At 46.7% G+C, this 21455-nt stretch overlaps 1 long non-coding RNA gene across 1 annotated transcript; it reads left to right on the top strand.

The window, feature by feature from the left end:
• Window positions 1–362: 362 nt before the first annotated feature.
• Window positions 363–5329, top strand: LOC128781208 (uncharacterized). Its single transcript, XR_008427122.1, has 3 exons — window positions 363–664; window positions 2777–3045; window positions 5066–5329. It is a non-coding gene; the product is annotated as an uncharacterized lncRNA (long non-coding RNA).
• The last annotated feature ends 16126 nt before the right edge of the window (window positions 5330–21455 follow it).

Below are 21455 nucleotides of genomic sequence, written 5' to 3'. Positions count from 1 at the left end.
GAGTGGCCAAGTCCAGTTGTGCCACTGGCTGTCACCAGGGACATTTCCTCTGGATGGTGTGTCCTGAAGATGAGTTAAGCCCCACAAACATAGGAGTACGTACCACATAGCAGGCTGCAGCCCGATTCTCTCCCCCCACCCCACATCAGTTCTAAGTGGCCTGGCCCAAATATCACCTCCTACACAAATTTTTCCTTGACTTCGCCAGAGGTAGATTAAACAGTTTTCTTATTGTTGTTCCCACAGTTTTAACACATGAAATAAACCCTTGGCATTCATATACTTACCATTTCTAGTTTAGCCAGTTCAAAAGTTGCTCTCTAAAGTAAGTCTGTACAGTGTCATCATTTGTCATTGGGGAAAGCACAGATGGGAGCCCTCCTCCCTGGAGGGCTGTGCAATGAGACTGGGTCACCTCCCAGGGAAGCCCTTCCTGAGGCTCCGTCCTACTCAGTCTCAGACTGCTGGCCCTCTGCATCAGCTGCGATGCTCACAACTCTACCTGCAAATCATTTCACACAACGAAGCGTGTGAAGGCGGACGATCCCGGGGTTTGCTGGGCTCCTCGACAACGTCAGGTGTTTGGGTCAGTGTTTTTGCAGGACTCGGCCATGGCCACAGAGACACGACACGACAACAGCAGCTCCCAACAGCGTCTCTTCACGTAAGTCTACTCGCTTTCTCCTTTGATACCACCGTTCCCCAAGCAGCAAAACTTCCTCCTGGAATTCCTCCAAGAGCTTTCCTTTTGACCTCATTGGCCAGACCTGGGTCCCATCCCCAACCCTGAACCAAATGCCAGAGCAGGTAAACCAGGACGCCATGCTTGATTTAGATGAGTAGTCCTTAGGCCAGTGGCATCAGCATCACCTGGTAACTAGTTAGAAATACAAAGTCCAGGGGTAAGGCCCAGGATTCTGGGTTTTAAAAGCCTTCTAGGTCAGTGGTCTCCAATGTTTTTGCCACCAGTGACCAGTTTTGTGGAAGCCAATTTTTCCATGGACCAGGGTTGGGGGTATTGGTTTCCGGATGGTTCCAGTGCATTACATTTATTGTGCACTTTATTTCTATTATTATTACATTGTAATATATAACGAAATAATTATACAACTCACCACATGCTAGCGTTAGCATGTGAGCCACCAAAACCGTGACTGAGACAAGAGCGCAGTGCGGGGAAGAGGCACAGACGGAAGTGGTAAAGGAAATAATGGGTGGGCCACACGCAGACTAAAATAAGTGTCAGATTCTGACTTAAAGTCTGCCACCAGATGCAGCTTAATTGTCACTTGCCACTCACTGACAGGGTTTTGATATGAGTCTGCAAGCAATGGTTTTATTAAGGTCTCTGTGCAGTCAAACCTCTCTGCTAATGATGATCTGTATTTGCAGCTGCTCCCCAGCCCTAGCATCACCGTCTCAGCTCCACCTCAGATCATCAGGCATTAGATTCTTATAAGGACCATGCACAACCTAGATAGCACACAACCTAGATCCCTCGAATGTGCAGTTCACAATAGGTTCCACGCTCCTATGAGAATCTAATGCCTCTGCTGATCTGACAGGAGGTGGAGCTCAGGTGGTAATGGCAGTGGTGGGGACAGGCTGTAAATACAGGAGCTTCGCTGGCTCACCTGCTGTGCAGCCTGGTTCCTAACACGTACGGTCCATCATTCTAATGCGTATCAAAATTTGGGAATCACTGGCTAAGATCTACCATGTTCATCCTGAACATCTAGTTTCCTTGATAAAATCAGGATTCCATGAACTAAGAAAGAAGAGAGGGATGCTGTTGGGTAGGCACCACACTTCTATTATTTTCATTTAAAGTGTCACTAATTATATTACTTATGCGTGGATTTTCTTGCCTGACTCCCTCACCCACCTGCAAGCTTCCTGGGAACGTTAAACAAAAAAACTTCCACAGCCTAAAGCTTTTCTGAAAGAAAGGGTTAATTGAGCCAAATGCTAGCCAGAGAAGGACCAGGTCTTCTCTGGGCACACAGTCTGAACTGCCAGCCAGCCCCAGGGCTACTTGGAAAGAGTTTGGGGAGGAAAGATGTTGTTTGTTTTGAAAGAATTAACATTGGCTGCAGATGAAAAGGGTGGGAGGAGTGAAGCTGGCCAGTCTTGCAATAGGCTCAGAAGCTGAGAGGAGGAAGTGCGTGGTCCTTCGAATTTGATGTGGGCAACAATCCAGAAAGTTCATGCTAGGCAAGAAGAGAGGTGCCTGCCGGTTAGTGGCTCCTGGCTATTCTTTGTAGATACTCAGAAAAATAACCACATGACAGTTAATTAAATGTTTCAACATACACTCAGGAACGTAAGCAGTCTTTTGTTGGTTTTGCCCTGCAGTCGTGATTAACCTCTCTCTCTTGTCTCTTCCTTCTACCCTGCGACCTGCTGTAATTTAATTTTAGGGCATCTGAGAAAGTTCTCCTTGTCACAGGAGCCTGAACTTTGTCTTTTATTAGTCCTTCTATCCTTAGCACAATAAAAGGCACCCCATCAAAGTTTGCTGGACAAATAAGTAAATATTAAACTGGCCTCTCTTTTCTAATTGCTCATACCCTTCACAGCTGCTTCCTGCTGCCTTCACTCAAGGAACATTTTCTCACATCAGCTCATGTGAGAAAATGAGCCAAGAGCCAAGTGAGCCAAGGGCTGTCTCTTCCAGGGGGTCTGAGAATAATTATTCCTCTGCACATGGGTGCAAGTTGAAACTCTAGCTTTCCGAACACATGTTGGACTGTTGCGTACATTCGTTTTTGTTCAGGGTGTCCTTGGAGAACACTGCTGTACACTAGCACAGAGTTGAGCATGTTGATTGTTTTGCTGAGACCTGGCTGCTGACTCCTGGCTGGCCATCTTTCTCGGAGGCAGCTGTGTGCTCCAAGGCAGACAGACAGGACCTGGAAATAGCCATCAAGCTTCATCCACAGGAAGAGCATCATGGGGCAATGGCAAAGCAGCTGCACTCACTTCGTTCTGCTGGCACAGTGACCTCCACAAGCCTCCAGAGCTTTCTGCAGCCACTTATACTAGGTAGGGCCCTTGTGATTGTATGTGGCAGAAAGCCAAAAAGTCCTGGGGTGGTATGTCAATGTAAGAAATGTCCAAACCTGTAAGAATTTTTATGAGTTTATCTGAACCAAACTGACAATTACTGGGAAGCAAAATCTCAACAGATTTAGAAAATATTCTGGAAAATGGCAGTTTTACCACTTATTTTATACATCAGAATCAAAGGGGAAATTCATTGGTGATGGGTCAGGGAGGCAGGAGAAAGCAAAGTGGGGAATCTCTGGAACTGGATAATAAACACATACTGTTTTTACAGAAGTGGATATAGAATAGTTAACAGGTAACAATTAACACGATAATGATAACAGTGAAGGGCTCTGGTGGGAGATTGTGCTCTGAGGAGTCTGGAAAAAGGAAATTACCCTGACATTCCAAAGGTGTGATATCATAGATGCAAAAAGACAATAGACAGGCTCAGTTAAAGTAAAGATTGACCTTTGTCAAGGAAGATAGTGGCCTAGGACCCGACTGCCCGCCATGACTCACTTTTAGCCAGGAAGTTTTCATTGCAGGCCATCCTGGGTGGTTACTGTAGTCTCTGAGTTGGTGAGACATGCCACCATGCAAGCCTCCCCTGAGCTTGTCAGGTTTAGTATGTGACCCCTTTCTCGTCCACAAACAGTATGAGTTCCAGCTGCAGCTGGAAGCGAATGTTCAGTGTCCTGCGGGACCTCCTCTTCATCACATAACTACATGTCGTCCACACTGCTGCATTCTCAGGCAGGCTTTCACAAAGCAAGCCGGGAGCCGCTCCGGACTAACGCCCCATCCACTTCGCACCCACAGCAGAAAGCAAGCCCCCTTTTCACATAAGTGACAACGAGAAGTCCTGGGGCTGACTCTCATCTTCCTGAGTCAAGTCACATGGATGCCCCCGTACAATCACAGTGGCCAATGGCTTATGTTGGTATGAGTGCCCAGCTTGGAGTAGGGGTGCTGGGTTGGGTGAGGGTCTGTCTCACTGACTATGTGGACTAAGAGTGAGGAAGCTGTCCCGCACGCGAAATCACTGGCCCGTACCAGAAGAGGGGGGAAATGTCTGCAGAGGAGGCAAAAGCCACGCGTGTTTAGCCTACAACTGTCCTGATTCTGAGTCCCCGAGTAACACTTCGCAAAAAAGTCACCCACATACACACACACTTACAGAGCTGGGTATCATCTTCCAAAACCAGGGAGAAAATAAAGTGCTTCCTAAAGATGTATAGTGCAAACTCTTTCTCTTTCCCACTGGCTTGAAATAGTGCCCAGAGCTAGGGAGCTGGGGCTGGGGAGTTGGGGAAGGGCATGGGGAGTGGAGGACGGCGAGGAGGAGGGACACCTACAACCTCATTCTCAGTAATTCAATCCTCCAGAGCATCTGCCCTGAACATTCAGCTTTGCGAACAACCCCCTCCTCCTCCTAATGTTTTCTTGGCCTGCTTGACAGTCTTTTGTAATCATCAGTTAACATCTGCGTTATTTTATATATGACAGGAAAGATTTTTTTTTCTCCTTTGCCCTTCCTCCTCCTGGGGTTGAATACAAAATGGATTAGAATAACAAAATGAGGGAGACAGCTCTTAACATAATGGCCTACAGATTTGTTCAGCTGGGAAGTGTCAAGGGTCTGGACACTTCCCTCTGCCACTCCCCGAGGGCAGACTCTTGCAAAGGCCTCTCCTGCCCTCTTTTCCAGCACTTTCCTGGCCCAAAGCCCTGGATCTGTTGGCAGCAGAAGGGCACGAGAATGTTACAGGTGATTGGACCTTGGTTCAGCAACCTCAGTACTTGAGTTCTGGCTATAAAAGGAAGTTTATTTAGAAAGTCATGGATTTGCAGGGGGGTCCAACCTGCAGCCCACAGGCCACATGCAGCCCAGGATGGCTATGAATGCGGCCCAACACAAAATTGTAAATTTACTTAAAACACTATGAGATTTTTTTCTTTGTTTTGGTTAGTGTTTGTATATTTAATGTGTGGTCCAAGACAACTCTTCTTCCAGTGTGGCCCATGTTAGAAATGCGGGAGAGACAGAGGCAGGAAGAGCCAGATGATCTGATCCAAGTGCCTTTATTTGATGCTGCTCTGAGTCTGGACCAACTGCAGCCCCCGGGGTAGGTAAAAATGGGTTTGTTTGGTTTTTTTAAAGTGGGGTTTGTGGGGGGATGTGGAGGGGTTCGTCTCTTGTTCTTGTGGGCAGGTGCCTCAGGGTTTCAGGATGCGAGTCTGGACAATGGCTTAGGTAATGGGCTGGGCTGTTCCCAAGTGCAGGAGGGTCAGTCTGACCACAGGCCATTATGGCTGGCGTCCAGATGTCTATTGAATGAGGTGGGAGAGAGGTCCAATGGAGCCCTGGACTATCAAGCTAGTCAGGATAACTGAGTCACAGGCAGTCCAATGGGTTGGAAAACTGGCCTGACTGGGTCATGAGCAGTCTGGTGGGCAGGGAAACTGGCCTGACCCTTTCATCCAGAGATGCCAAAAGGTTGGACACCCCTATATAGAAGTAGAAGATGTGAGCCATAGAAGAAATAGGTTCAGGAAACAAGTCACAGGGGCAAAAGAAGAGCCCTTGGACCTTAGGAGAAAGAGAGAGGCAAGGAAAACAAGCCTGGGGGAAGGGGTTTGGGAAAGGGGGTGGGGAAAGGTACTCGTTTGCCGAGCACTGGGTCCTCTGTCCTGAAGGTGTCCATCTGGAGGTCTCAAGGGAGGATCCCAGAAGAATATTCACCAGCTTTTCGGGTTTGCCTTTCAGGAGTGTGGTCTCTACTGATGGGGCGGCACCAGGGCAGGGGGTCACCAGTCAATGCAGCTGGGCCTGATGTCAGCCATGGTGATGCTCATCTGGTTTTACTGCTTTTCTGCCCCCAGAGCTGAAACAAAAATGAAGCCAATGTTTATTTGCTATGGGTCAGAACCTCACTGTCCTGGGGGCTTAACTCTTAAGGGCTATTATCTACCCCCCTTCTTTGTTCCCCCTCTAAGGAGGTCGAGCCCACATAACTAGCAATATGACAAGGGAGGAAAGGCCAGGGACGGTCTGAACTGCACGGTCAGGGAGTCTAAACCACATGACCATTGATATGCTAGGGGAGGAAAGGTCATCCTGGGGGCAAGGTCCCAGCCCAATTTTCCCCATTGCTAGGTAACTGAAGCTTCCCACCCTGGTGACCTTCCGTACCTGGCCTATCATCCTTGCTCTGCTCAAGTTTGTCTAACTACCTGCCACAGAGCCATCTGAGGCTGGAGAATATAAAGCTAGAAAAATTCCTTGGCAAGCAGAATGGGGAAACTGAGACAGATAGCTAATTTAAACTGGCCTCATCTCGCACCCTGACTCACCTGCCTCCTTCTCCCCTGCACAACCACTCCCTTAAGCGTGAAGCCCTCAGTACAATGAAGTTCTAATCAACATTACATAATCTTGGGAACAAAGCCTTGAGTCTGTTGGCCACAGAGACAGAGCTTTGGTCAAACTAGAGAGAACATCTAGGCCTCAGTTGTGTTTCAGCTCCAGGCCCAGAACAGCAGCAAAAGCAGGTGAAGTGACACCATGGCTGGCATCAGAAACAGATGCAATGACTTATGACCCCCTACCCTAGTGCTGATCAATCAGTAGAGACTACAACCCTGACCCTATATGCTCATTTTGATAAATCAGCATATTGAAGGAAACACCTTGAAAGCTGATGAATATTCTATTGAGATCTTTCCCTGAGACCTCCCCTAAAATTCCAGCCTTTAGGAAACCGATAAAAACTCTTAAGACAAAGGGCCTAGTGCATACTTTCTCTCTAGAGCATGCCTGCACCCTCGTTTTTCAGATATGTCTCTTTGCTTTCTTCTCTGCTCTAAGGGTCCCCAAGAGATTTGCAACCAGGGAAGCAGCAGGTAATGGCAGCTTGTCCCAGGCTACCTCCCTAAACCTGTCTCCAAAGGCTCTTCTTTTGCCTCTGTAACTTGTTTCCTGAGTCCATACAGCCCAGCTGGCTCACTTCTTCTGCCCTTACGACTTTATTTCTAAGAGGCCAAAGAAGCTTTCTGAGCAGCCAACTCAATTCTTCTCTTTGAGTGTACTTTCACTTTGCTAAAAAAAAATTCTTCTTGTGCTAAAGTTCTTGGCTCTGAATTCTTTGCCAAGCCCACAACACTGGTAACACATCCAGGAAAGAACTGATGAAGCTGAAAGACTAAATTCAAACTGAGATAGAGGGCAAGAGGGTAAGAGAAGGAAGGGCCACCATGGAGAGTTATAAGAAATCCAAGGGAGTAGAAAATGAAAGCAAAAGTCTCTTTCTGTCTTCTGGTGGGGAGAGAGGGCACTATATTTTTCCATCTGCAAGTAGATGATTCAGCTATATGGGAGATATAGTCTTTAAACTGGTAACAAAATCAAGGATGTAGTCCCCTCCCCTACCTAGTTTTAACCAGGAGTGTAAGAACTAGTAAGATGACTAAAAGGTGCATGGCAAAAGAAGGAGAGGTGATCTGGCTCAAACAGTTCTAAACTGAGATTTCCCACACCAGGGAGGAAAACCAGCAGGGCAGAGAACCCTCCCCCACATCTCCAGGCCCCTCCTCCACTCTCCTGCACCCATCCTGGGAGCCCTATACTTCATCAGCGCATCCATTTGTGGCATGAATCAGATAGCTACTTCCTCTCCCCCACGGCTAAATCAATGGGGTCACGTGTTCATTCACGTCAAAAATATTCAACCAGTACATTGCAAAGCATAATGCATTTGGGGGGAAAAGTATATTTTGCTTAAATTATTTAGTGAATTCATTTCTCAAATAAATATATTTCTTCTCCTCTATTTAACCTATAACCTTCCCCTACATGTGTATATTATGAGTCCTTTTCAGGGAACTCACTCTCTTCCTAGCAGTTAAGTAGAAGCTGATTGCTCTGTTTATGGGTTTCTTTCTCAGGGACCCCTTCTTTTCTGCCTATAGACGCCAAAGACTCATTAAGTCTTCCTCCTTTCCTCACTGCCGCTACTTTCTCTGTCATTTCTGTCTGCATTGATCAGAGTTTGTAGTGGCTTGCAACAACCCTCTCTATCTAGCCAGTTTATGCAGAAAGGGATTAATTAAGGGGTATTACAGGTAGCCTTATGCATTTCTAAAAGGAACGGGTCTTGGATTAGGGAACCACTCCAGTAAACTCTTCTAACAATGACCTCCCTAATGCCACCTCAGGCCAATTAGCATCTCTTATCAAGATTCTCTCTATAATGCCAGGCCATGCTATCCACACTGCAGACATCTTGGATTTGTTTATTACAATTTCCAGCAGATGGTGTCTTATTCTAATATAGTAGGATACTAATGACCATTATTTTTACAGGTGCTTTAGGCAGCATTTAGGTGTCTTTTTATAATTAATACAAAGATGCTGTATAGGCCAGCAGGAACCACGCCCATGACATCAGATATTAACAATGGAAACCCCACCACGCTGTTCCAGAAGAACCAAAAGCCTCCACAGTTGTGTTTTTCAGAAAAGGCGGCCTCTTTGCCCTCAGCCAAGGGCCTCACTTCTACTTCAAAGTCTCACCAGGTGAGTGGTCTGACGCACCCTAGCTGCACAGGAGTCTAGCATTTGTAGGCTCGTTCAGGCCCTGCTTACAGAAATGTGTGAATGGTTTTCTGTGAACCAATCCACGCAGCTGATCTCTGAGATTTGCCGTGGAGCACCACATGCCTCTTCAGTCTTCCTTTTGTGCTGCGGCTGAAAAACACCACTCAGCCTTTGAGAAGGAAAAGGTTCTGCTGATGACTATGGTGAATATCTGAGGACCCACGCAGGAGGGAGAGATGTGGGAATTAGCAGAAATGTCCCTTGTTAGGTGAGTTATGCTAAATTAGTCCTTGAAAGTTGAATAATATAAGCTCCTGAATAATCTCAAAAGCCTCCCGCTGTATTCTTTCTTCAGTGTACATAGAGATGCAAATGGAGCTTCTGTTCCCACGGGTAATCTGAGCACCCACATGAATAATCCACCACCCCCAAACATGACACCCCAGGGAATAACAGTACAGGCAGAGAAAGAAAGGGAGGCCTGGACAGTTAAGGGGTTTCAGAGGCATGAGAAGGGAGGAAGCCACTGCCTTGAATATGAGGGGTGGTTGAATATGAGGGGAAGCCCACAGCCCCTAAGAGGGTGCGAGTCAAGCGGTCAAGCTGGCCCCGAACAGGGACACAATGACTACACAGCTGGTAGGTCTACCAATTTGCCACACTGCCGTGGGCAGTACGGAAACAACCAGCCCAAACAGATACAGATAGTTTATTATTCACAGCATGGCAGAGGGTGTGAGCCCCACGTTCCCATCAGGTCTACCGGCGCCCCAGCCTCAGGGGCATTGCTGAGCCAGCAGGGGCTAATACTGACCACACAGGGGTCCACCTCACTGCCGAGGAAACCCCCCATCCTGTAAGGGAATGGCTAGCAAACCTGCCCACCTGTGCCCCAGAGAAACAGTGGCCCAGCAAAGAATTTGGGCAGGTTTTTATTATGCTGGGCACAAAACAAAACTGTTCTCTGACCCAGAGAGATGTTGTCTCCAGTTTCCAAGGACCTTTGCTGAGCAAATGATCTGGTTGCTTGGACAAAAGCTGTCATAAAATGTGTAGCAATACCATGGAGAACTGCCTCCCAACATTCTGTAGGGATGGCAGAGGCAGGCGGAGAAGTGAGGAAAGTGAGGGGTCAGTGAAAAGTCCATTGGAGGGGCAACATCTAACCACTGCACTGGGTCCAGAAGTGGCGAGTTTAAGCTGGTACTTTTGCACCCCCTTGAATTCCAGGACCAATGCAAGGGAATTTTCCTGATAAATTTTAAGGCTCCTTTGGGGAGTGCTTATTGATGTCCCAGGCTGTTATGAAATGAGAATTACCCCTACAGGATACACCAAATAGGGGCTGAGCAAAGGTTTAGGGATGGACAGGAGTCACTAGGTCCAATAACATCAGTGAGGTGCAGGCTACTGTTGAAGAGAAGTTCTTAAGGCACAGCCAACCTAGCCCCTGGGTGCATTTAATGACAGGTGAGCACTGCTGCCCTGCAGGTAATGACTGAGCTTCCACTCATTTCCAGGTCCTTGAATAAAGCCCTTTCATGAAAAGCCCCTTCTTCCTTTCCAGGTGGCCCCTTCAAGTCAAGCTCTGTCTCACAGGAACTGCCAAACCTCTCTTCCCATTCCTCTTCCTTCTGGAGAGATTTGGAGAGATGTTCACCTTTTAGAATCAAGCTAGGTGAAGTATGGAGTGTCCATGCCAGAAACGTTTTCACCTGGAGGGAATGCTTATCAGTTTATCTGAGCCAGACTGACGACAATTGCCAGGAAGCAAAATCTCAAGGAATTGAGAAACTGCTCCAGAGAATGGCAGTTTTGCACCTGATTTTATACATCACAGTCACAGGAGGAGGCATAAGGGGTGACATGAAATCCATCAGTGAAAGATTAGGGAGGTCGGAGAAAGCAAAGCTGAGAAATCTTTGGGATTGGATAGGAAGTAAAACGAACAGGCACATACTTCTTTTACATTTGTGGGTACAGTACAGGTAACAATCTCTGGGACCCTGAGGGGTCTGGAGGAAAGGAAATTACCCTGACATTCCAAAGGTATGTTACCAATGCAAAAAGGCAACAGACAGGCTCAGTCCAGGTGAAGATTGACCTTTGTCAGGAAAGATATCAGCCTAGGACGTGACTGCCTGCCATGACTCACTTTTGGTCAGAAAGCTTCCAGTTCAGACCATCCTGTGCAGTTACTTTAGTCTCTGAGTGTGTGAGGCCACCATGCAGGCCTCCCCTGAGCTCATGAGGTTTAGCATGTGTCCCTTTTTTTGTCCACAGGAGGAATCAACTGTGGTTAAGAAACAAAATGTAAACCTTACCAGCCTTGATAATAGGAAAGTAAAATTACAGATGCCAGAAACTGGGAAACAGAGCTTAAGAGTTTAAGAGAAAAGCAAGGGTTTTGTTTTGGTTTGGTTTGGTTTTGGTTTTAATAAAGGGAGAAGTCAAGAAGTTACTGCTTTTTTTTTTTTCCTTGCATCCCTAAACCTCTGTTTTGTCATCTCTATGATGGGGATGTTTGTTGAGGACTCTTCTGGAATAATGCTCTTGATATAGACTATTAATACTCTTAATACTATTAATAATGCTCTTGATATAGATCTCCTAAGGGAGGTCTGTGGTTCCTCAGCTAAAAAAGTGCCTCGAAGGTAATAGTTGTGTGATCCTCCCCACCTCCTAAACTCAAATTTTACTTTTAAAGCCCAGAATCCTTTTCAGTGTGGGCCCTTCTGTCCCTCACATACACATCTCTGAGGGGCTGGGGGTTCCTACGTGAGTTCCAGAACTTGGCTCATGGTGATACCACTGACATTATGTTCCTTTTTGTCCCACCTAGTGTAATGGTGACTTCAGCCCGTTCCTGGGTGAGGCCTTCCCCTTGCAGGCCCTCCAGGTAGTCGGGATACGGAAGCGTTCAATAGTATCCAAAAAAATAAAAATAAAAAGCACTCAGTAGTGTTCAAAAAAAAGATACAGCTTAAAAATAACTAGAGAGATTTGAGTCCATTACTTAATGTTGAAGCAGTAACCAACAGAGGAACTAAAAATAAAGATATACCTCTACTAGGCAAAGAGTGTGAGCAAGCTAAATCCTTATCATTCACAACAGGAAGCCAAGAGATAATGCCTAAAGTTGATTAACCAAAAAAGAGCAGTGCAAGCAGTGGTATTTAGATACACAGAGGTAATCACCTGAAAACCAAAATCTAGGGGCTGCCTCTGGGGAGCAGAGAATATTTGCAGTAACCAGGAACAGGTGTAAACTCTGTACCTTTCCAGGAAGGGGGCCTGGCTCTGGGCCGGGCTGCTGAGAGCCGCCCATCGTGTATTGGTTCTAACTTAGTGCAGAAAGATTTCACTATATGAGTCCAGGTGATTTTTAGAGGAATTTTATCAAAGTGGGGGACAGTGAAACAAGGAAAGGCCTAAGGTAGAAGATGATGTGGACTCTGGCCTGTGGGGTCCGTGTGTTGTGGCTGCGATGAACAAATTCACACAGACCACAGAAGTCCTGTGGAGAAAAGGGACAGCATGGCCGCTCTCTGAGTGAGAGAGGGCCCCGACCCCTGCCTGGACAGGCTTTAATTGCTTTTCTGGGCACATTACATCGGGGATGGTCCTCATTTACTATGCACAGTTTCACTGTAGGTGATTACCTTTTACAGATAACAAAGGAAAGAATGTTGCTAAGTACTTCAAAGAGAAGAATGTTGCAGATCAAGGGGAAAAGTGGTTGAGCTGGTTACACTCCATACTTGGGAGGTTTAGTACAGATTTTAGGAAGTTACTTTAAAGATATGCAGTAAACATTTGCTGCCTCAATTCAGAGTAAGGGAATTTTAGCAAAAAGCAAGTCTCAAAGCAGCCTCAGTATAATGCAGGCCTGATTCCCCACAGGAAAACCTGTGGGCTCGGTTCCTGTGTGCCAACTCACTCCCCACCAGCTTTCTGGGCTACATTTGCCACGCCACGTGGAACTGTTCCCTGTAAGAAGAAGCAACGGGAGAGGAACTAGTTAGGGAAATGAGCCTAGGCTGGGCTGCTGTGGCTCACTCAGAAGTCAGAGACAAGGGGGCCTTGGGGACAGGTTCGGGGGTTAGCCCGGGACAAGCTGCTGCTGCCCATTGCTCCCTGGGTGCAAGCCTCATGAGTTCCTTAAGGCTTAGGAGATTTGTGCCTGAGGGGAGAGGAGGAGGGGAAGGGAAAGGCACAAGCTTGCTCCCAGGAGGGAGAGGGGGAAGGAGAGCTAGTGCCAGGACCTACTGGTAGAGGGTTTCTAAAGTCTGGGGCTTTAGGGAAGGTCTTGGGGAGGGTCTCGATAGAATATTCATCAGCTTTGTGTTGATGCACCAAAACGAGATTTATTCCCTTAACTTCATCTGTCCTTGGGTGTGGTTGGCAAAAGACACTAAGTGGATTTCCTCTATCTCCCTGACTAGGATGATTGAATCTATTTACCCTCTGGCTGAGGAGAAGGCTTGCTTCCCCTGGCTTAAGGAAGATAAGATTTACTAGATGGCTGTAAACCATCTGTCTCAGTTTCCCTATTCCACTTTTCTTGGTTTACTAGCCTGTCTCATGTAGAGCTTAATTTTTTTTAAGTCATGTACCTATATTACTTTATTAAATACATTAAACAATTTTAGGAACTATAAACAGGATTATGTTTGCTATCCCTTTCCTCCCGTGTGGTTCCAGGGTAAAATGTTTCCTCGGCTTCTTTTCTGTTTTTATCCCTGGTAAGATTCCTCACCCAAATGAGGAATTTCCATCTCATTTGTTTGTTTATTTAAACATTAATTCATTCATTCAGAGATACATACATTCGTTCACTACACATTCAGTGACTGTGTAATATATGCTAGACACTGTGAATTTGACGGATTAAAACACTGCCTTCAAGGGGATTATAGTCCTTTAGGAGAGAAGCCTGATTAATTAATTAGACACATAGAGTTACTATGATAAGTGCTATGAAGTAAAAATAAAAGTACAGGGAGTCATGGGCGCTAGGGGCAAGGGACAGCTGTTAGGTGAGAGGGAAGTAAACTGCTGTTTCCGTACTTTGGGGCACTCACAGCTCAACACAATCTTAACTGATACTCCTGTCTCAGGTACGATTCATCTACCTAGCCCACTTGGCAACACTGTGTTCTCTCTGGGTCTTGCCACGCCCCTGCAGCTGTATCTAGGAGGAAGGACGGAGTTCCCTTTGCTCCCCGGGTTTGCGTCCCCCTCACCCACTCCCATCCCAACTGAGCCTCCTAAGGTCTCCTCACATGGTATCATCAACCTCACGCACCTGCAGCATCTATTCTACCTACTGCAGTCAGAAGGATCTTTATGGAGTCCAGAGGGCTGGAGCATTGCTTTTACATCAAATCATTTCCTAGTCCTTTCAACTCCCCTCGACTAGCCTGCTCCAACTCAGAAGCTGACCTGTGTGTGGGAGAAGGTGGCGGAGACTTGATAGGAAACACAGGGCGAGTAGATCAGCGCGACACCGCACTGTATTTTTAAGGGTGACAAATCACAATGGATAATAAGTGTTTGTAACAGTAAATATTTATTGTTGTTCTTATCAGTTAATATTTTATATCAGGTACAAGTTTATGCAATAAAAAATACATCTGATCACAATACAAAAGAAAAAACAATATAGCACATTGGTACAAGGATGAGGACCCCATAATGGAGCCAGCATCCAGTCTAAGTAACCTGAGTCCCTCCTCCATACTATGCGAGGCCTGGGGACAAGGAGGAGGCTGGGACCAAAACTGGAGACGACAAAGCATGCCCTTGGTGGCTTTCCATCACGCTTACATCACTCTTTTTTGTCCTTTCCAGAGTCCGATTCCTACCCCAGGTGCCAATCCCAGTAGGCCCTGTTACCTATTTTTTTTTAAGGCACTTTCTTTAGGGTATAAAAATGAAGATGGATGTACATTATGTGGGTCAGGGCTTCGTCACATCTTGAATAATGTGAACAGAGCACACTTTCTTAGCACTTAGACTTACAAAAGCACCAGGGAGTCGACAGAGGAACTCAGCACTCCGCTAAAGCGGTGGCTCCAAACCAGGGGCACTTTTGCCATCCAGGGAGCATTTGGCAATATCTGAACACATTTTTGGTCGTCACATGTGGAGGAGGGGGGCGACTGGCACATAGTGGCAGAGGCCAGGGATGCTGCAGAACCTCCTGCCGTGCGTGGTTTAGGCCCCCACACACCCCATCAGGCCCAAAATGTCAGCAGCACTGAGGCTGAGCGACCCTGCTTTAGAATTAAAAACATATTTTAGTGGAAGTATAATTTACGTTAAATTTATCATTTTTAGTCTACTACCCCATGAGTTTTTAATCACTTAAGTGTGCGTGTATCCAGTTTGTTTAGTAGGTAAGGACTGCTACAGCTCTTAGGTTTCTCTTTCTCGTGCTGGGTTTGGTTCTGTTTGGATGTTGACCCCATTGGTCAGAAAGAGCCTTGCTCCGTGAAAGGAAAGGAAGATTTAGAACAGACCTTATAAGGAATGACTTAACATGAGTTTTGCCTCTCCCATTAAGAGGAAGGAGCTAAGTATCTGAAAGGCTTAACAGTGTCTGATACATGGAAGAAATGCATTAAATATGGTGCAATGTGCGAAGGACAGTGTTGGGGCTCCAGGCAGGCCACCCCGAAGAATTTCACTATGGCATATTGATTATTTTGAACTAAAGTTACTTGAGAGACAGCCAGTGCAAGAAGGGCACCCTGCCCTCCTCTCTTCCCACCCACCCCCCAGAAAGCAGGAAATAAACCTCCCATGTGAAAGTTCCCATTCTTACACCAGGAAGTGGAGAGACATCTTTATCACCAGAGAGGAAATTAAGGGCCAAAAAGCCGATGTAAACACACCTTGTTACTTCTTTACTAATTTACCGCCCCAAGCCCTGACTCGGCTCAGACTCCTCACTAATCAAACACCCAAGGCTAACACTCCGTCCTGTCAATGCTTGTCAAATGTGTTGTTTGACTAAAAAGCCTAAAAACTACTCACTTCAGTCATTTCTTTAGGTCCCATATCTATGAGGTCTCTGTACATACAAATTAATTTTTTTTCTTCTGTTAATCTGTCTTGTGTCAATTTAATTATTAGACCAGCCAAAAGAACCAAGAAGGATAGGGAGAATTTTCCTCTCGCCAGCAAGAGAAACCGTGTTCTGTTCATACTGGAAATCCAGGATCTGTCTTTGACACACTTGCTTCCTTTATTTCAAGCATCACCCAATCCTACCGAGTTCACGTTTCCACCCTCTCTTGAATCAGCCCTTTTTTTCCTCCCACACAGCCCTCATCCCAGGCACCGTTATTTCTCACTCAGAATGCGTGGCCGCCAGTGACCAGAACTGCTGTAGACCTAATGCAAACAGCTTTCTCAAGCACTAGACTTACAGGGGAACCAGACCCAGGAGACAAGAGAAGGGAGAACCAGGGGGCCAGTAGCGACCTATGAGTGCCCTACCACGAAGGAATAGACTGTGTTGTATATCAGCCGTGTCGCATGACTTCCTGCAATTATGTAAGTGTGAGCTGATCCAAGAATGGGGCTGTTTCATGTCAAAAACAGAAAGAAAAGCTCCGAGGCGTTTTCAGAGGAAGAGCTCTCACTGTCCCCGATCTTCAGCGTCAGGCACCGGGGGAAAGATAAAACCCAGAGCAGAAGGCAGGGGAAGGAAAACAAAACCTGAGTTGGAAACTTAGGGCTTGGACTAACGGACCTTCCGAGGAACCCTACAACCTACCGAGTATTGTCAGCCACCAGAGTGGAAGCGGCGGCGCCCCTCGCATAGAAGGGCCCCTGCGTGGTCAGGGCTCTGCTGCCACCCTAGAGGCCCCATACATTACGTAGCGCGTCCTGGCAAGGGCGACGTACTGTCTGGACCCTGAAAAGCAGAAGTTCTAAGTTATTTCATAGTTTCAGTTTAAAAAGGGGGCATAGCTCAGAAGATTTGGCTGCTATTCCAGCAAAGCTGATTCCTTTCCTAAAGAAAAGACTCTCTTTGTTTGTTTGTGTTTTCACCTTCTCAGATCGCCTGGTTCCAAAGTGGGGAATGCGTTAGAGGGGAGTCGGAGCAACATGAGTGCCCGCCCCCGCCCCCTGCACTCTGAGGGGTGCTTTCCGACCACACCCCGACCCCCCACGAGACCCTCCGGGATGCAGGAGGCTGCTCCGCATGCAAGCACGTGGGGTGAGGCGTGCTGGAGTGGGCATCCCTCCAGAAGCCGCCTCAGCCAACAGGGAACAGAGATGGAGGGGGCTGTTCCTCCCCCACTCCCCCTCAGGAAGGGGGTAGTTGGGATAATTCTCAGCGGCCCCTCCCGGAGCGAGCGTCAGTTCCCAGGGGCAGACACTCGCTTGCTGATGCACAGAGGGCTGGCTCCCTTCCCGTCCCCATCTCCATTTTCCATCCTCCTAATGGAGCTTCCTGGAGTTACCTCCAGAATAAACTTGCACTCCAATCTTCATTTGGGGGTACCCTTGGGGGAAGCCAAACAAAGACAAGTCATTTCATCAAAATCCAGGGCAGGCTCGAAGAGCCACAGGAAAGACAACTTGTACATGGTTCAGGTTCTCCTCACTCTGCCTCTCAGCCAGCAAACAAGAGGACAAAGGACCTGCCACGTCATGGGGGTCTGGGCTGCACTGCTTTTTTTCTTTAAACATTTTATTTTTAGAGAGAGGGGAAGAGAGGGAGAAAGAGAGGGAGAGAAACATCAATGCGTTGTTGCCTCTTGTGTGCCCCCAACCAGGGACGTGGCTGGCAACCTTGACATGTGCCCTTACTGGGAGTCAAACTGGTGACCCTTTGGTTCGCAGGCCGGCACTCAATCCACTCAGCCACATCAGCCCGGGTGAATCACTGTTTTTTGTACCTCTAAATTGAGGGAGAAGCCTCATCAGCTTCAAGGACCTACCTCCTACCATGCAAGGAAATTAAAAAAAAAATTTAAATTGATTTCTTAGAGAAAGGACAGGAGAGAGAAACATCAATTTGTTGTTCCACTTATTTCTGTATTCACTCTTTGACTCTTATATGTACCCTAACTAGGTATTGAACCCACAACCTTAGTATATTGGGACAGTGCTCCAACCACCTGAGCTACCTGGCCAGGGCTATAAAGAAATTCTCAGTATGCTGGCATTACTTCATGTTCTGCAACTGACTGAAAACCTAGGAACAAGGCTTAAACAAGTAGGAAGTTAGTTTGTGTTTCACATAGCAGATCGATGGGAGATGCTCAAAAGTTAGTATGGTACTGCTTCTAAGTTTTGCTTCACTCTGCATAACCCCCATTCCCAAAGTCTCCTCATTCTCCAAAATGACTGCTCACAGTCCAACCATTTCATGCATGTCCCAGGCGGTGGGGAGGAGGAAATGAGGAAGAAAAGCATACCCTCTCCCTTTAAGACTCCTCGGCAGATATTGTATATATTCTCTCCTGCCAACATCCCAATGGCCAGAATCTAGTCTCTTGACTCTAAAAGTGCAGAGAAGTATGGGAAATGTAGTCATTGCTCTGGACAGCATGTACCAGCTAAAAATTAGGTGTTCTATTTCTATAGAGGAGAAGAACAGGTATTAGGGACAGCTGTTAGAAATTTGTGAGACGGTGGCAGGAGGAGCCGGATGATCTGACCCAAGTACCTTTATTTGATGCTGTGCTGAGTCTGGACCAATTGCAGCCTGTGGGGGAGGCAAGAACGGGATTTTTAAAAGAAAAAGCATGGGGTTGTGGGGGTGGGGGTAGAGGGGTTAGTCTCTTGTTCTTCCGGCAGCTGCCTCAGGGTTTCAGGATGTGGGTCAGGACAACGGGTTAAGTAAAGGCCGGGCTGTTCCCAGGTGCAGGAGGGTCTGTCTGACCATGGGCCAGTATGTCTGGAGCTAGATGTCTATTGAATGAGGTGGGAGAGAGGTCCAATGGAGCCCCGGGCTATCAAGCCAGTCGGGATAACTGAGTCATAGGCAGTCCAGCGGGTTGGAAAACTGTCCTGACAGGGTCAGGAGCAGTCTGGCGGGCTGGGAACCTGGCCTGACCTTTTCACTAACAATCTCCACAATTCCAGCCTCAAAGAGTTTCTTGGGCCCTAGTATGGACCAGTAAGAGCAGAACAAATCCCATTTGCCCCAGAGAAGCACGGATGAGTCCAAAAAGTCACTGGCTCCGATGGGTCCCTGCAAACTGGAACGCAGTGAGCAGATAACCACATACCAGAAGGCTCTCTCAGGAGATGCCAACCCGAATAGGTGATGACTGAGGTCCAGGCCCTCTTCACTATTATGGCATATGTGACCCCCTCGACCACCCCCATAGATGGAACCCCTGGAAAGAGAAAGACCCCAAATTGGCTTAGAAGATGTTTCTATTCCCTTAGTGAAATGAGGATTATGGTGGCCATTAGGGCTTTTTACAAATACCTATTCTTTTTCTCCTCCTCCCAGGTACATGGTAGGATTTGCATTGCTCGGCCCCCTTGAAATTGGCTGTGGTCATCTGATATGCTTTGGCCAATGCCGTGAGAGCACAGTTGAGATGTATCCTGGCTAAACTAAAGGTTCAGAGCCCATAATGGCTAATTTTATGTGCCAACCGGGTGGTGCTGTGAAAGTATTTTTAGATATGATTAGCATTTAAAACAGTAGGCTCTGAATAAAGCACATTATGCTCCATATTGTGGGTGGGTCTCATCCAATCAGTTAAAGGCTTTAAGAGAAAAGACTGAGGTCTCCCAAGGAAAAAGGAATTCTGCCTCCAGACTGCCTTCGGACTCTACCTATAACCTTAACTCTTCCCTGGTCTCCAGCCTATCCTGCAGACTGCATTTTTCCAGCCCCTGCAATTGTGTAAGCCAATTCTTTAAGATAAATCAATCAATCAATCTCTCTCTCTCCCTGGAGAACCTTGACCAATGCAAAGCCTATGTGCAATTTGTCACATTTTCTTTTTCCCCTGCCACAGTGACCTTGGCGTGTGGAAATGAGGCTTCCAGCCTGGATCCCTAAGTAAATACCAAGTATAGTTCCTCTACCATCCATTGTGTTAAGCTGCTGAGATGTGGAGACTGTTTGTTGTCAGCACAACTGAGCTTATAGACAGGTAGAAGGAGGCAAACTAGATATTAGAGTGCCGTGGAAACATAAAGGAAGTTCTTTGTCTTCAATTCTAGAGTTTGCAAGCTAAGATTTTATTCCTGCTACAAGCACTCACTACTTCTGATTGTCCCAGGGCTGAAGTCCTGCAGGAGAAGCAACTCTGAGTGTTCCCTGTATACAATGTTCCTTGAGTCAATAATGTCCTGGTCCCTTCACTCACACTCCCCAGGCTGCCTGTAAAACTACCTCTTCCTCTCATTCAATAAAAATGTTTCTTTTTGTCTCAGTGTAAGAGGCATAACAAGACGTAATAAGCAAATCCTCTCCAATGTGTGAATAGAAAACTTCGTTTTCCCAAGGGGATTTGCATTTGAAAAGAAGATTTAAAAAACAAAAGTCCCACACAAATGAAGCTGTAATTGGTGAAGTTCCAGGAAATGCGATCAAGTGAAGAGATTTCCAGAAGCAAGGAAGATATTAGGGGGACAAGAAGGATGTTTCACAGACTCTGTAGATGGGACCAATGTTGTGGGATATTGTGCTTTGAGTTTCTGGGTTCTTCTGAGTGGCAGAGAACAGGGAGTCCTCAGGGATGCTTCAGAGCAACTTTCTGTGTTTCCAATCATCCACATTTCTCCTTCCAGATGGCTTGAAATGACGGCAGTCCACAGCCTCACAGCCTGTCCTGTCCATCCTCAGGCCCAGTGGCCAGCCCCTTTGTTTTCTATGGGGCGAGTGACCTTCACCTCAGGGCAAAGTCCTTGAAATGTGATACCTATATACTCCCAGGTGCCACACATGCCCTCTTACTTCACCCCAGGAGGCTGCCCTCTAATCCCAAATGCAACGTGTATTCACTCACGGGAAATCAACTAGGGTAAAATGCAGATTCAGAGATCCAGATGCTGATTCAGTAGGCTGGGATGCAGCCGAGAAAACTGCATTTTTACAAGCCTCCTTTCCCGGGGGGCTCAGATTCACATGGTAGTCAGGCTATACTTGGAGAAATAGTGCTCCAGGGAGATGGGGTGAGCTCCTAGTACAGCCTGCCCCCATGAATCTCCAGCTATGAAATAAGTCTTTTCTGGTAAACTCTGGCATTCTACTGGTGTAGCTGGGCCATCTGCTCACATCCTTAAAACAAAACAGACAAATAAAACATGGAATGTTGCTTCTAGGAATCGCTGTGCCATTTTTCTCTTTTATTTCTGTTTACGAGGGGATGTGTTTTTTTTATGGGTGTGTTATTTAGTCTTTAATCACAAAATGAGGAAAAATTATCATCTGTTCTCTTACTCAATTTTTACCATATTTACTTAGGATTTGAAAGTAAACACAAAAGAAAGAAGCAACCAGCTGGAAGAGTTCTGAAGTGGAAGTTGGGATAATAAAGAGTTAAATGAAATTCATTAATGCAGTGTCTTTTTAAATCTGTTTAGAGCCAATAGCCATACGGCAGAACCAAATGTCAAGAAGACAAACTCCAACTGGCCATTTGAAGTGTTCATTTCTATGGCCTCCGGGAAAAGAATGCAGTCTCCCACACCGGGAAGTAATTATCCTCTCCTGGCTCCGGTCCAGCCCCAAGCCGGGTCTCTGACCGGAATGTGTGCGCCCCCTGGTGGTTTTAACGTGAACTACAAGTTACTTTTACCAGGACAGCTTCAGGTA

This window comes from Desmodus rotundus, chromosome 1, assembly GCF_022682495.2.
Source record: "Desmodus rotundus isolate HL8 chromosome 1, HLdesRot8A.1, whole genome shotgun sequence".
Lineage (NCBI taxonomy): Eukaryota > Metazoa > Chordata > Mammalia > Chiroptera > Phyllostomidae > Desmodus > Desmodus rotundus.
The sequence above is the reverse complement of the archived record's forward strand: the minus strand, read 5'-3'. Positions and strand labels throughout refer to the sequence as shown.